Raw genomic sequence first — 12,835 nt, 5'->3', positions numbered from 1 at the left:
TCAGCTCACCTTCCTGGGCGCCTGGACATTTCTAAAAATTATGCTTGAACATTACAGGTAGTCCTCGACTTATGATTGCAATTGAGCCCAAAACATGTTGCTAAGTGATATAATTGGTGAGTTTTGCCCCATTTTATGACCTTCCTTGCCACAATTGTTAAGTGAATTGGTGCAGTTGTTAACTTAGTCACATGGTTGTGAAGTGACTTTGTTTGTCAGAGGGTCACAAAAAGTGATCACGTGAGCCCGGGACATTGCAACCATCATAAATATGAACCAGTTGCCAAGCGTCTGAATTTTGATCATGTGACCATGGAGATGCGACAACAGTTGTAAGGGTGAAAAACATAAGACAGAGGTGGTAAGACACACATATCCCAGGCCAAACCCAAAGCCATGGTGGAGCAAAGGGGCTGTTCTAGGCAATGGGATTCATAAACAGGCTTTACAGCTGGGCTGCCAATGCACCTGCAGACCCATCCTGCTGGGCTCCCCTTCCACCTAATGGTTTCCTGAGACGGCTGTTTCTAATGGAAAATTATTTCAGTGTTTCAAAAACTCAAGCTGCGTGGGAAACGGCTAGCGAGCTCCGGCACGTTCTTTATTGCCGGTGCCCCCCTCCCCAAATTTTCAGAAAAGGGGCAGAACGAGGGAGGGGGGCTGCGGCAAGGAGCCTTCAGGTGAATCTGGGCCGCCTTCCATACTCTCCCCCTCCGGCAGCCATCTTGTGACTAGGCAGCCCTTCTCGCCGCAGCGCCCGCAGCCCGCTGTCCCCCGCGGCGACCGAGCCGCCCCCCTGAGCAGGCTCGACGGCCCTCGGGGGCTCCTGCAGGAGCGGCGTCCGCGCAGCGAGCAGCCCCTCCTGCAGCCCCTCCCGCCGGCCCCTCGGACTACCAAGCGCCCCGAAGGGCTGCCCCGCCTCAGGGCAACCCCAGTCCGCTCCTGCCTCGGCCGAGCGCAAGGCTGCTTCTTCGCCGGGGCTCCGGACCCCTCCGCTGCCCGGGCGGGGAGTCGCCCCTCCAGGAGCGAAAGAGGGGTGACTGCCACTCGGCGCGGCCAATGAGACTCCGCGCGGAGGCGGCGGGCGGGCGCCGGGCGCGCCACATTCTGCTCCAGGCGAGGCGGGCAAGGAAGGTGCCGAAGGCGGCTGCGGCGGCGCAGGTGAGGCTCAGCGCGGCGGAACTCCTCCTCGGCTTCCCCGCGGAGCGCTCGCTGTTCCCACGGCCCCGGCTCCGCACCGGACGCGCCTCCGAGGGAGGGAGGGCAGGCAAGCAGCCGGACTAGGACCCGACCCGCGCCCGCCAGGTGAGCTGCGGCGCCGGCGCTTCTGGAGCTCGGGAGGTTCCGCTTGGCGCTGCTCCGCCGCGCCCGGGATAGCTGGCGGCTGCGGCGGATTCCTGCCCTAGGGCTCCGCAGACACCCCCCCGGGCCCCCCCCCGGGCCCAGGGGCGCGCAGGCGGGTGCCGGGGAGACACGCACCTCGCGCCTTCAGGCTTGCTTGGCGGTTCTGGAGCCGAGCGCTGGAAGGCGAAGCAGGCGCTGCCTTCCGGCCCGAGGGAAGGCGGAGATCGAAGCTGTCCCCTTCCACTCGCTTCTCACTCCCCCGCCAAGCCCCCTTGGGCTCCACCCGTCTGCCCGCCCGCCCATCCCCGACGCCCCTTCTCCCCGTCCTTTGCGCCAAGCCCGTGCCTTGTCGGTCTGGCGGGGGGGGTGCGTGGTAAGGTTCTTGCCTTTGCAAACCGGGGGAGGGGGAGGCAAAGGAGCTGCGATGTTGCCTCTTCTCAGCCAAGGAGACAAATGACAAATCTGTCGTCTGAAGTGGGGGGGGAGAGGCGTTTTTCCTATTTTCCAGCTATTTTTACAATGGCTAGAGAAGGAAGTGCTGACCTTTGACTGCAACCTGCTTCTCTGCATTCAAAAGGTCACACAGCTCTTCCCCCCTCCCCTAAGGGCTTTCCTTATCCATCAGGGTCTTTGCAACAATTAGTCAGGCAGAGGGATTGATAAAAAGACTCTTGCTGTGTCCAAAAAACTTGCAGATGGGCAGATGGGGTGGGTGAGCAAACCATTGTTGTGTCTCACGCACATACACACCCCTTGCAGCAGGAGGCTCCTGGGGGAGGCAAGCAAGGGGGTCTTGGGTCTGCAACCCTCATGCCTGCATTTCCAAGGACAGTACCCTGAAGCCCCCAAAGCCTTTTCTGGAGATCCAGTTTGTGCTGGGCCCAAAGAGGGGAACAGAACAGGCTCCTCCTTTGCTGATACAGCCAACCTCAATGTGAACAACTGTGTGAACATCTACATGAAAATGAAGCTGACTGACTACCACTCTGGGCCCTCTTAATTGACTGAGTCAGTGGCCTGGTTGCCTCACCATGAGCCAGTCTGGCTGTAATTGCCCCCCTGGGCTGTCTTTGGTTTGGGAACTGGCAGAGTTAGTCAGACCCTTCCCTGGGTGGGGGGCAGTGCTTTCCTCTGACCTATCTTCAAGAGCCAGTTATCCATCTTATCCAGTCTGGGGGTGAGGGGGGGGGGAAGTGGCCAGGGTCATCTGCTAGGGAAGAAGCCATGGGTTCAGCAATGGAGAGACCCCTGGATGGGGCTGAGTATGGGCAGAATGCCTTATTTTACAGGAGGACTTCATAAGCATATTTAGATGGATCACTTACAAACCTGAGCCAGCTGCATTAACGCAGCAGAGCCAGCTTGGTGTAGTTTTGGAGGGGTCTCAGTGAATGGGCCCCCACCATTGGATTTTGTTTCTGGTTGAGTGGTTTATGTGAGCCCAGAGAATAGCCAGCGTAAGAACACTAAGTTAAACTCTGTATTGGTTATCCAGTCATTTGGATCACAAGCAATCACAAGCTTTCTTGTCTTCACTGAGCCTTAACGGTCTGAGCACCAAGACTGCTGAGGTCGCTGGGCACCAAGCTGGGAAAGGCCAGGCTGGGAAACAGAGCAAGGAAACAGCCTGCAGAAGTGTGGATGAGGGCAAGTCGGAGGGAAGGGGGAGAGAGGTCCTTGATGGCACTCTTCCGCCTTGAGTTTTGAGGGCGAATTCCTGGAGGTCTGAGCAGGGATCTCAGTTGTCCAGCAAAGGCCAAGCAGCAGCCAGAATAGGGAGTCCTTCTGGAGCATTTTCTCATGTTCAGAACATTTTGTGAGCCAGATTAGATCAGCCTTGTTTTCTCCTTGGCAAAGCGAAGGGGGCGGAATGTTGCGTGGCTCCTGCTGTGAATGCAGTCCTGAGGGTGTCGTAGCTCAGCTCTTTCCTACTGAAAAGCATCCGGCTCCCCAAAAGAGCACCCCAAGAGGATGGGCACGACTCGTGTCTAGCGCTCCATAGCGCTGGACTAGGAATGACAGGCTGGAGCAAGGCAGGTTCCAACTGAACGTTGGGTGGGAAAAGATTCTCAACAGGAAGGGCAGGTTGAGAGCTGAGCCAGTTTCCCAGGGAGTCCATGGTGTCCCCTTCCTGGATGGGTCCAAGGAGAGGCCGGACAGTCATCTGTCATGGGTGCTGGCCTGTGGACTGAGCCCAAGGGTGGGCTTGCTGACCTTAAAGGGCCCTCCTCAGATTGATTCTGAGATCACGGATCCAACACGAAAACTCAGAGGGAGCCTAAGAAGCAGCAGATGAGCAGCTTTTTCCACTAAGCAATTATTAAAAGGTATCAGCTGCCCAGTTTCTCCTGCTCTTGGGCCACCACAGACTCTCCTCTTTGCCAGTCTTTGGACATGCTGGATGAGGTTGTGTCTGTTGGCGCCCAGAGTGGTGAATTGGGAGAGGCTGACCTTGTCATTTGAAGGCCTTGCCTCTCGCCCTGAGAGGCACTGGCTCCCCTTCCATGGGCATCTCTTTGGGTTAGGGTCTCTCTCATCCAAGGCAAGATGGTCAGCTCCAGTCAGGACATTCCTGTATCTGCTGGAGATTCTCTCTGGAGGAGCTTGGTGGCGTAACTGATTTTTTTTACCCTTCTTGCCTATTTTTGGCTTCAGTAATTGTCCAGCTTGATTATGGAGAAAATAACCAATATGCAGAGAAAGCCAAGGAAGGGAATCTCTGGCTGAATCTGAGGGCTCAGTGATGTGGGACTTTGGGTGCCTTGAAGGCTATTTCTGGGCCCAGGTCTTCCCTACCTGTCATAGAAGTCTGTACAAAGTGCCACTGGGAGGGACCCAAACGCTTATAGCAAAATGACACCTCAAGCAAAGTGGTGTTTGTTTTTAAAAGCACCGTGTCTAGCTGTAACTCAGAGAGACCCAGGATTTTAAAGGCAAGACAAAACTGCATCCTTACCAGACCATTTTTTCATTCTCTTACGTGGAATTATGCAAATGGCCACTCCTTTACAACCTGTTACGGTTCCTGAAGCAAAATTAAGAAAATCAGTCCAGCCCCCTACCTGACCAGCATAGAAAATGCATGGGTCAAACAAGAAAGGGTGTAGGGGATTGGCGGAGCCCCACCCCAGTGGTGGACATGCCTGTGGGGCTGTGCTTGCCTTCCAAGGGTGGACAAGCGCACCTGTGCCAAGAAGGACGATGGGCAAAACAGCGTGGAACCTGGCAGCCATTCTAGGCATATTAAATAGCACAGTGATCTCAGATGCTGATGGGGACCTGGAAGGCAGCCCAGAGAGATGAGCACGACGGTCCATCAGGTGAACTGTTGACTTCCAGATACCTGGCTGTTGGAGGTATGGAGACAGCGAGGGCAGGATTGGCATCTGAAGCAGTGGCCCAGTCAGACAGAACGGGGAGCCTGCTTGACATGCTGGTTGGAACAGCTGACCGCATCTATGCTGCATATCTGTTTGCCTTCATGGGTGGGGAGTAGAACCTGTGGGAGTTCCTTGGAAAAGGGCAATTTCCCCCTCCTCCTCCCATATATACACACAGAAGCCTTCTTAACAAATAAACATTTCTCATTCCAGTCTTTCGGCAGAAAGCTGCATTGCAAATCAAGTAAGCCTCCAGTTCTGAAAGAGGTTCTCCTAGTCGTCTGCTCGGGAAGGGCTACAGGCCTCCTTCCATTTTGCTTTTTTTTTTGTAGCACAGTTGAGAGCCTGCAAATTCAACTAGCCAGACGTTTTATCTTGCAGACCTTTTTTGCAAGATCCGTAAAGAGCCTGAGGATTCAGAGGTGGTAGTTCCTCCAGTCCCGTAAGACGTTCTGTAAGGTTTTTTGAGGATTGCCTGCTCTGTTTTGGATGTTGAGCACAATCTTAGATGGTTTGCAAGTTAAGCTTAAGCTCCTGTGAATCCACCATGTATTTCTTTATGTTACCAATCAATTCAGTGCTTCATATATTTAACCTGAAGAGTGTTGGGTACAGACATAGCAGCAATGAGAGGAGTCATTGTGGCTATCAAGACTAACTCGCTGTTTGGTGAGAGAGTCCCTGTTGAAGCATACGTGACAGATGCTGGTGCAGCTTCTGCTTAACTGCACCCAGTGAAGGAGAGCCATCCCTCCCCTGAAAAATGGGCTGCCCCATCTTTGGTTCCACTGAAAACAGGCCTTGCAAGTTAGGATCAAGCAGACTTTCAAAATGGCAGAAACCTCTTGCCTGGAGCTGCAGGGACCATCAGAAGGGGGTCCCTGTGGCGGCGGCTTTTGCTTGGTCATAACAGAGAGCAAGGACAAGAAGGAAAAGGGGTGCATGGATGAAAGGGCCAGCTGGGCTTCAGGGGAGATGTTTGCTGCTGCTGCAGGGGTCAATCTCGCAACAATGCAGCAGTTGCCATGACAGCCACAGCATCCGTTGCCATGCGCAACAGAGGAAGGGGACAGTGAAATGGCTGCTGTTCCTTTTCTGCCCTCTGAAAATCATCCACCAGGTATCCAGCCTGGGAGAGAGGAGGAGGAATCTGAGGGTGCAAAGCAGCCATCCCTCAGCTGAGCCTCAAAGAGCAACTCTTGTTTCCACCTCCTTGGACTTTGCCAGAGCAGACAGTGGTTCCCACAAAACTGGTCAGAGAGAGCCCTCTGAGGTCCTGGTTAAGGAGTGGGAGGAGGTGGGTCTAAATCCCCCCTGACTTTGGCCACTCAGTGCCTCTTGATCCAGCCTACTTTGCAGGGTTGTTGCCTGGGCAAAATAGGAGAACAGAGTGTGGTGTCCAGCGCCTGGCAAAAAGGTGGGATGAACAAACCCCGCCCCTCTCCCGGATAAAGAGGTTCTGGATGAAATACAGTAGAGGTAAAGAGACGCATGGAATGCATAAGAGCAGCTAAGATTTTTATGAAGACTGGCCCGTCCAGTACAGTGTAACTTATTTATATCTGTTTTTGTACTTATAAAATAGACTTTTCAAGAGATTTAAAGCTGGTTAATTTATGTTTGGAAACTTCATTTGTCTCTTCCCCCAATTCTACTATTACACTTGGTCATTCACTTGCTGGACCCACACAGGGTTAAACCTGTGTAGGACTGAGTGAAGCTGAGTCTTGGATCCTGTCTCTTTAACAGCAAGTCCTGGGTTGCACAAAGCAATGAAAAAATGCCTGTCTCTGTGTCGGGGCATAGACAGATTGTGTATCATAGGCAGACAAGTCAAACGTTGGCCACAAATAAACTGTTCTGACCTGCAGCAGTTCAGGTTTTGGCCTGGAATGTTTTCCTCCTGTTTGGCAGCCTGATAGATTATTACTTTATTTTATTTTTATTTTTTTGTTTTATTTTACTTTATTTTATTATTTATTTTATCTTTATTTTACTTTATTATTTATATTTGGAAAAAGATCAGACTTCTTCCTCGCAATGCCTTTGCAAAATGGCTGAACTGGTGATACCTGCAGTAGGTGTCGGCCTCGACTTATCACCACAAATTTCGGTTGCTAAGCAAGGTGATCCTTAAGTGAGTCACACACGGTTTTACAATTTTTTGCCATGGCCGTTAAGTGAATCACGACCGTTGTGAACGGAATCCGGCTTCCCCCATTCCCTTTGCTTGTGGGAAGCCGGCGGGGAAGGTCGCAAGTGGTGATCAGGTGACTCGGGTGCCGAGACTGCCCTAAGTACATGCCAGTTGTCAGCACCCAAATTTTGGTCACGTGATCCTGGGGAGGCTGCGAGGGTCATAAGTGTGAGGAATGGTTGTAAGTCACTTTTTAAAGTGCCGTTGCAGGTTCAAACGGTCACCAAATGAATGGTTGTAAGTCTGCAAATCTACCTGCATTGCCCAAAATGTCAGGCAGCAAATCATAAAACTCGTCCTCACAAGACAGGGCGGTTGCCCTAGTAAAGGCACAACCATTATTAGGCATGGTGATGAAACATCCAAGTTCAGGGGCGGTATACTGTATCTTCAGACCTCACTTACTGCAGAACCACCGCAAGGAGAAAGCTGTTTGGGTCACATTTTGCTGCTGGACCACACGGGCNTTATCTGCAAAAGACAAATAGGCAAAAATCTGACATCAAAAATAGCATTATTTAAAAAAAAATCTGTTGGGGGATATTTTCATTCTCAGATATTTTCATGATCTCAGTTTATTAATTCTTAATACAAGCAACTGCCAAGACTGATTTAATCATAAAAATCCATTTCTTGCTCATTAAAGCCAGTACAGTTTAAAAAAAACAAATTTACATGTGCTAATAGCCTCATTTGTAAACTGCAAATATCTATAAATGAGGCTCATGTCTCTTTTTTGTATTTTATCTATCAATATTGTGTGTATGTCTGTGTATGTATTCATATATCTGATTATATCCACTGTTGTCCATATAAAATTGTGCTGTAATTTGCTAATCTTTAAGCTACAAAAGCTAACAGGTCTGTTTGAAAAAAGGGAAAAAATGACAACGCTATTGCTGTCACAAAGAGATAACTTTCAATAAATGGTATGAGATAAATTGGACTAAAAGCACAGAACATAGAATAAGTTGGAAGGGCCTTTGGAGATCTTCTAGTCCAACCCCCTGCTTAAACAGGAGTCTTCCACTTGGCTTTCAACTGCTGGCAGTTTGAATTCCACCCTTATATCTGTAAAAAGGAAATGTGGAGTAGATTAAAAAATGTTTGAGTATGATCTCATATTTTCTGAGTAAATATATAAAAGATTATTGGCCTACGTTCTTTGCTTCTGTTTAATTTTTGGCAAGACTCCTATAGATGTGCACTGAGGACATTTCACAGTAAAATTATTTCTGAAGCCAACTTCTCAGAAATAATAATGAGTGATTTTATATGTCAGAACATTATTAAATGTATGACTGTTGACGGGGATACACTGCAAGAGAAGACTATGAGGAATTACAGCCCTTAGATGATGCCTTATCATATCTTCTTTTAAAGATTCTTTTAATGAAAGAGAAATAAATAGGAAATTGGCATACTATAAAGTAAGCATGGCAACCCTAACGTCTTTTTCTCCTTTTCATTTCCACCCTTCCCCTGAGGTGCTCACTCTGGCCCCCATTTTGTGCATCAGCATGATTCTGAAATCATTGTCTATTCCTGCTACAACCTTATTTGAGGTATCATTCCTTCTTTCATTTAACTATCAATCCATCTCACATGAAAGTATGTGGGGGAGCAGGTGACACTGTGTGCTACCACAAATGTGGTCCACATTCATAGTGATCATTCTTGATAGCTGCACTGGAAATGTTTCTCTACTAGGAAATGTGACTTAGAAGCTGGGAGGTACCGAGTTGCAATCTACTACAGTAATTCCTTCTTTTATCTGCAAGAGTTTGGAGTGGATATAACAGCAGAGAAAATATAGGTTTTTTTCTTCTTCTTTCAAGTCTCTCATAGATTAGTTCTTCATTAGTCCTATGGATCTATAATTCTTTCTAGTTTTCAATTATTTTTCTTTCCCCCTCAGTATTATTTCCACAAATGAGATTGCTGTCTTTGTTCTGTCTGTATTCCACCAAACTCTCCGCTAAGGTTATATTTTAAGGAAATAAACTCTATTCCAATAACTTCTGGACAAACATAAATGTTAGCTCTCTCAGATTTTATTGCTGCTTCTATGGATTTAACTGGAAGAAGTCCATATGTTAGTTATTTTTATGATGGGAGTTCATTAAATGCATCTCAAAATACATGATTAGATTATGGAACATAAGTTTTCTCAGCTGTCCAGCTTCATTGTTCTTTGATAAATGTCATTGGTTTGCATTGTATTCACCTAACATGGCCCCAACTAATGAACTTGGTGCAATCTTTCAAAAGTTAAACCCATCTTACAGATGAAGTTTTCTTGACTTTCTTTACATCTATATAAAGTTTCTTAAGGGGAGCTCTAACAAAACTTGTCCTTGCCTTAGGTTACATTTGTTGTTTACCAACTCAAGAGAACAGTTATATAACTGAATCTGGAATGGACTGTAAGAGACACAGTGCCTGAAAGGAAAGCTATAGTAAAACTAAAAAGTCAGAGGGGCAAAAAGACATAAGAAAGAAAAGGCTGCTTAAGCTTCAGCTTAGTCTATTTGGATCAAAAATTGATTCATAATTATACAGTATCTGCCATATAAGCAAAAAGACACATTTCCTTCCTGATGAGATCTTTTCTATATTCTGGAAATTTGTACTTTTCTAGCGAAGCTGCTGAGAAGGTTGCAGAGATTACATTAGAAAGCCTTTCGCTCTTTCACATGTCCTTTTCTAAATTATAAATACCCTCTTTATTATTTTTCTCCATCTCTGGTCTTTTTATTCCAGCATCATTCTTTTTCAGGTTTTTCTTTTTGTCCATTTCCAATTTTTAAAGAAGCTCTTCCTTCTGAAGTTCCAATTTGTTTAACTTTTCTTCTCCCCCATTTTCAATGTTTTTTAACTGCATCTACACCTGAATTTCTGATTATATGTGAATTCTAAAGGGTTTGAGTCCCTTTGGGATTCTTGAGCTAGCTGTTCTAGCCTCTGACATTACATTACATCAATGATTTGGACAAGGGGATAGATGGGGAACTCATCAAATTTGTGGATGACACCAAGCTGGCAGGAATAGCCAATACTCCAGAAGACAGGCTTAAGATACAGGAGGATCTGGACAGACTTGAACACTGGGCGCTATCTAACAAAATGAAATTCAATGGTGAAAAAAGTAAGGTTCTACATTTAGGCAAGAAAAACCAAATGTACAGGTATAGTATAGGGGGTACCTTGCTCAATAGTAGTAACTGTGAGAGGGATCTCGAAGTCCTAGTGGACAATCACTTAAATATGAGCCAGCAGTGTGCTGAAGCTGCCAAAAAAGCTAACACAGTGCTGGGCTGCCTTAACAGAGGGATAGAATCAAGATCACGTGAAGTATTAATACCACTTTACAATGCCTTGGTAAGGCCACACTTGGAATACTGCATCCAGTTTTGGTCACCACGATGTAAAAAAGATGCTGAGACTCTAGAAAGAGTACAGAGAAGAGCAACAAAGATGGTTAGGGGACTGGAGGCTAAAACATATAAGGAACGGTTGCTGGAATTGGGTATGTCTAGTTTAACGAAGAGAAGGAGGAGGGGGGACATGATAGCAGTGTTCCAATATCTCAGAGGCTGCCACAAAGAAGAGGGAGTCAAGCTATTCTCCAAGACACCTGAAGGCAGGACGAGAAGCAATGGATGGAAACTGATCAAGGAGAGAAGCAACTTAGAACTAAGGAGAAACTTCCTGACAGTTAGAACAATTAACCAATGGAACAACCTGCCTCCAGAAGTGGTGAATGCTCCAACACTGGAAGTTTTTAAGAAGAGACTGGACAGCCATTTGTCTGAAATGGTGTAGGGTTGCTGCCTGAGCAGGGGGTTGGACTCAATGACCTCCAAGGTCCCTTCCAACTTTATTATTATTATTATTATTATTATTATTATTATTATTATTATTATTATTATTATTATTATTATTATTATTATTATTATTATTATTATTATTATTATTAAGCTATAATATTCTGCTGACTTGACGGGCAAAGGCATTTCCCACTTCTCAACAGCATACAAGGGAACTACGTCCACTGAACTAACCATCACATTCTGAACCTGGAAATTAAACTTAACTTTTTGTGCATGAGTAATTATTACATAAGAATTAGAATTTGGAAAAAAAAAGAAATAGAGAAAAATTGCCAATCTGAAACAGGACAAAAATGTTCTTTAAAAAATGTGAAAAGAGGAAGACAATGATTTTAAAAAAATTATGATGCTTTCTAGCATTCATTAGATCTCACCTTTAATACTATGTTTGCAGACTGGCCTAGGCCAGATCCTCATTTGATGTCTGCATATCCACAACATTGTTGGCAAGTAGCTGAGTTGGGACTGAAGACTCTTGTTGTATGCTAGAGGTTGAGGCTCAAGGAATCAACATGCCTCTTATCTGTAGTCATTACAAAATGGTCAGGTAGTAACCTTAGCGCCGTTAACTCTCCCCTTAATCTTGGGAGAGTTATCAAATTCCTCTGAGAGATGTCTGAGTTTATGTCAAAGTATTATATTTTTAATGTAAAGCATCTCCCTCATGAACCAGTCATCACCTTGGCCGCTGAGCTGTCAGATACAGAAGATTACCAGCAGTGGAAGTTTAAGTGGTGAAGAAAAGTCCCCCACAGTCTGGCCAATATCTGTTATTGCCAAAGGCTTCTTCAGTCCAAGGACATATTCATTCTGCTTCTATGATAGTGTGGCCGTGGAAGTTCAGAACATGGTAGAGAAGGGGACGTCTGCCATTTGGATAGCATGGACAGCATGAAATATGCATTGTTCTTCAGAATCATGAACTTCTTCAGCTGGCCTGGGATAAGTTAGATAATAGTATGCACAGAGGTGCTTCCCTCACTGACTTGTAGGATTACTCTGTCAGTATTGACAAGATTAAGTTTGTCACCTGTGGGGAGGGAGTCTCCAGTCACTCTCCTTCCTGTGAGGAAAGAACATTCCATAGAACAGTCTTACAATATCACTATTTTAAATAGTGGATACAGTAGAAGTCTGGAACAGTAGAATGAGCCTGCAGGGGTTTACCCCATCTGAGATATTCCAGGATTCTTTCATGGATTTTATCTTTTATTTATTCTTAAAGAGATCATTACAATAGAAGGCACACAGACATTCCACCCAATTGCTCATTAGGAGCAAAAAGCTGTATAATAAGCGATAAACATGGGACATATTTTGTGTGCTTTCAACATTATATTTCCCTCATAGTTTTTTATTGATTGCCAATAACATTTAATCACACATTGGGTTGCTTGAAGTTAAATGTTGGTTGTTGATCTCTTCCACCCATTAATTTATCTCATCAAGATATTTTCAACACGAGCTTTTCAGAGTTCAGAAGACAAATCAAGCAGAAACTGGAAGTTGCATGTAAATTTGTAATTGGAGGCTACTACTTGCAAAACGTGCTATGTTCAGAAATAATTTTTATATCTGTTAAATTTAAGATTATTCAAGATACTAAAGAACGTGGAGGACTTAAAGCTCCAAATTTGACACTTTACTATGACTCTTGTGCATTGACTTGGATGACTGATTGGATTAATTTATCTAATAAGAGAATTCTGAATTTGGAAGGATGGGACTTGTACTTTGGGTGGCATGCTTATCTTTTTATGCAAAAAAAGATTGATAAAACTTTTAGAAATCATATAATAATGGCTGCATTGTTGAGAGTTTCGCAAAAATATTTTTTCAAGTTTGAGGTTAAACTTCCAATTTGGGTGATACCGTCACATATTTTTTTGACTATACCTAGATTTGTGGTTATGGAGGCACCATCTTATAAAGATTTGTTATATTTTAGTGGTAGTGGTGAATGGTGCCTCAAATCAATAGATGCTTTGAGACGGAAGTATCCAGACTTTTCTTGGCTTGTG

Source organism: Protobothrops mucrosquamatus, unplaced genomic scaffold, assembly GCF_001527695.2.
Source record: "Protobothrops mucrosquamatus isolate PMUCROS unplaced genomic scaffold, P.Mucros_1.0 scaffold46, whole genome shotgun sequence".
Lineage (NCBI taxonomy): Eukaryota > Metazoa > Chordata > Lepidosauria > Squamata > Viperidae > Protobothrops > Protobothrops mucrosquamatus.
This window is presented reverse-complemented; position numbering follows the sequence as displayed.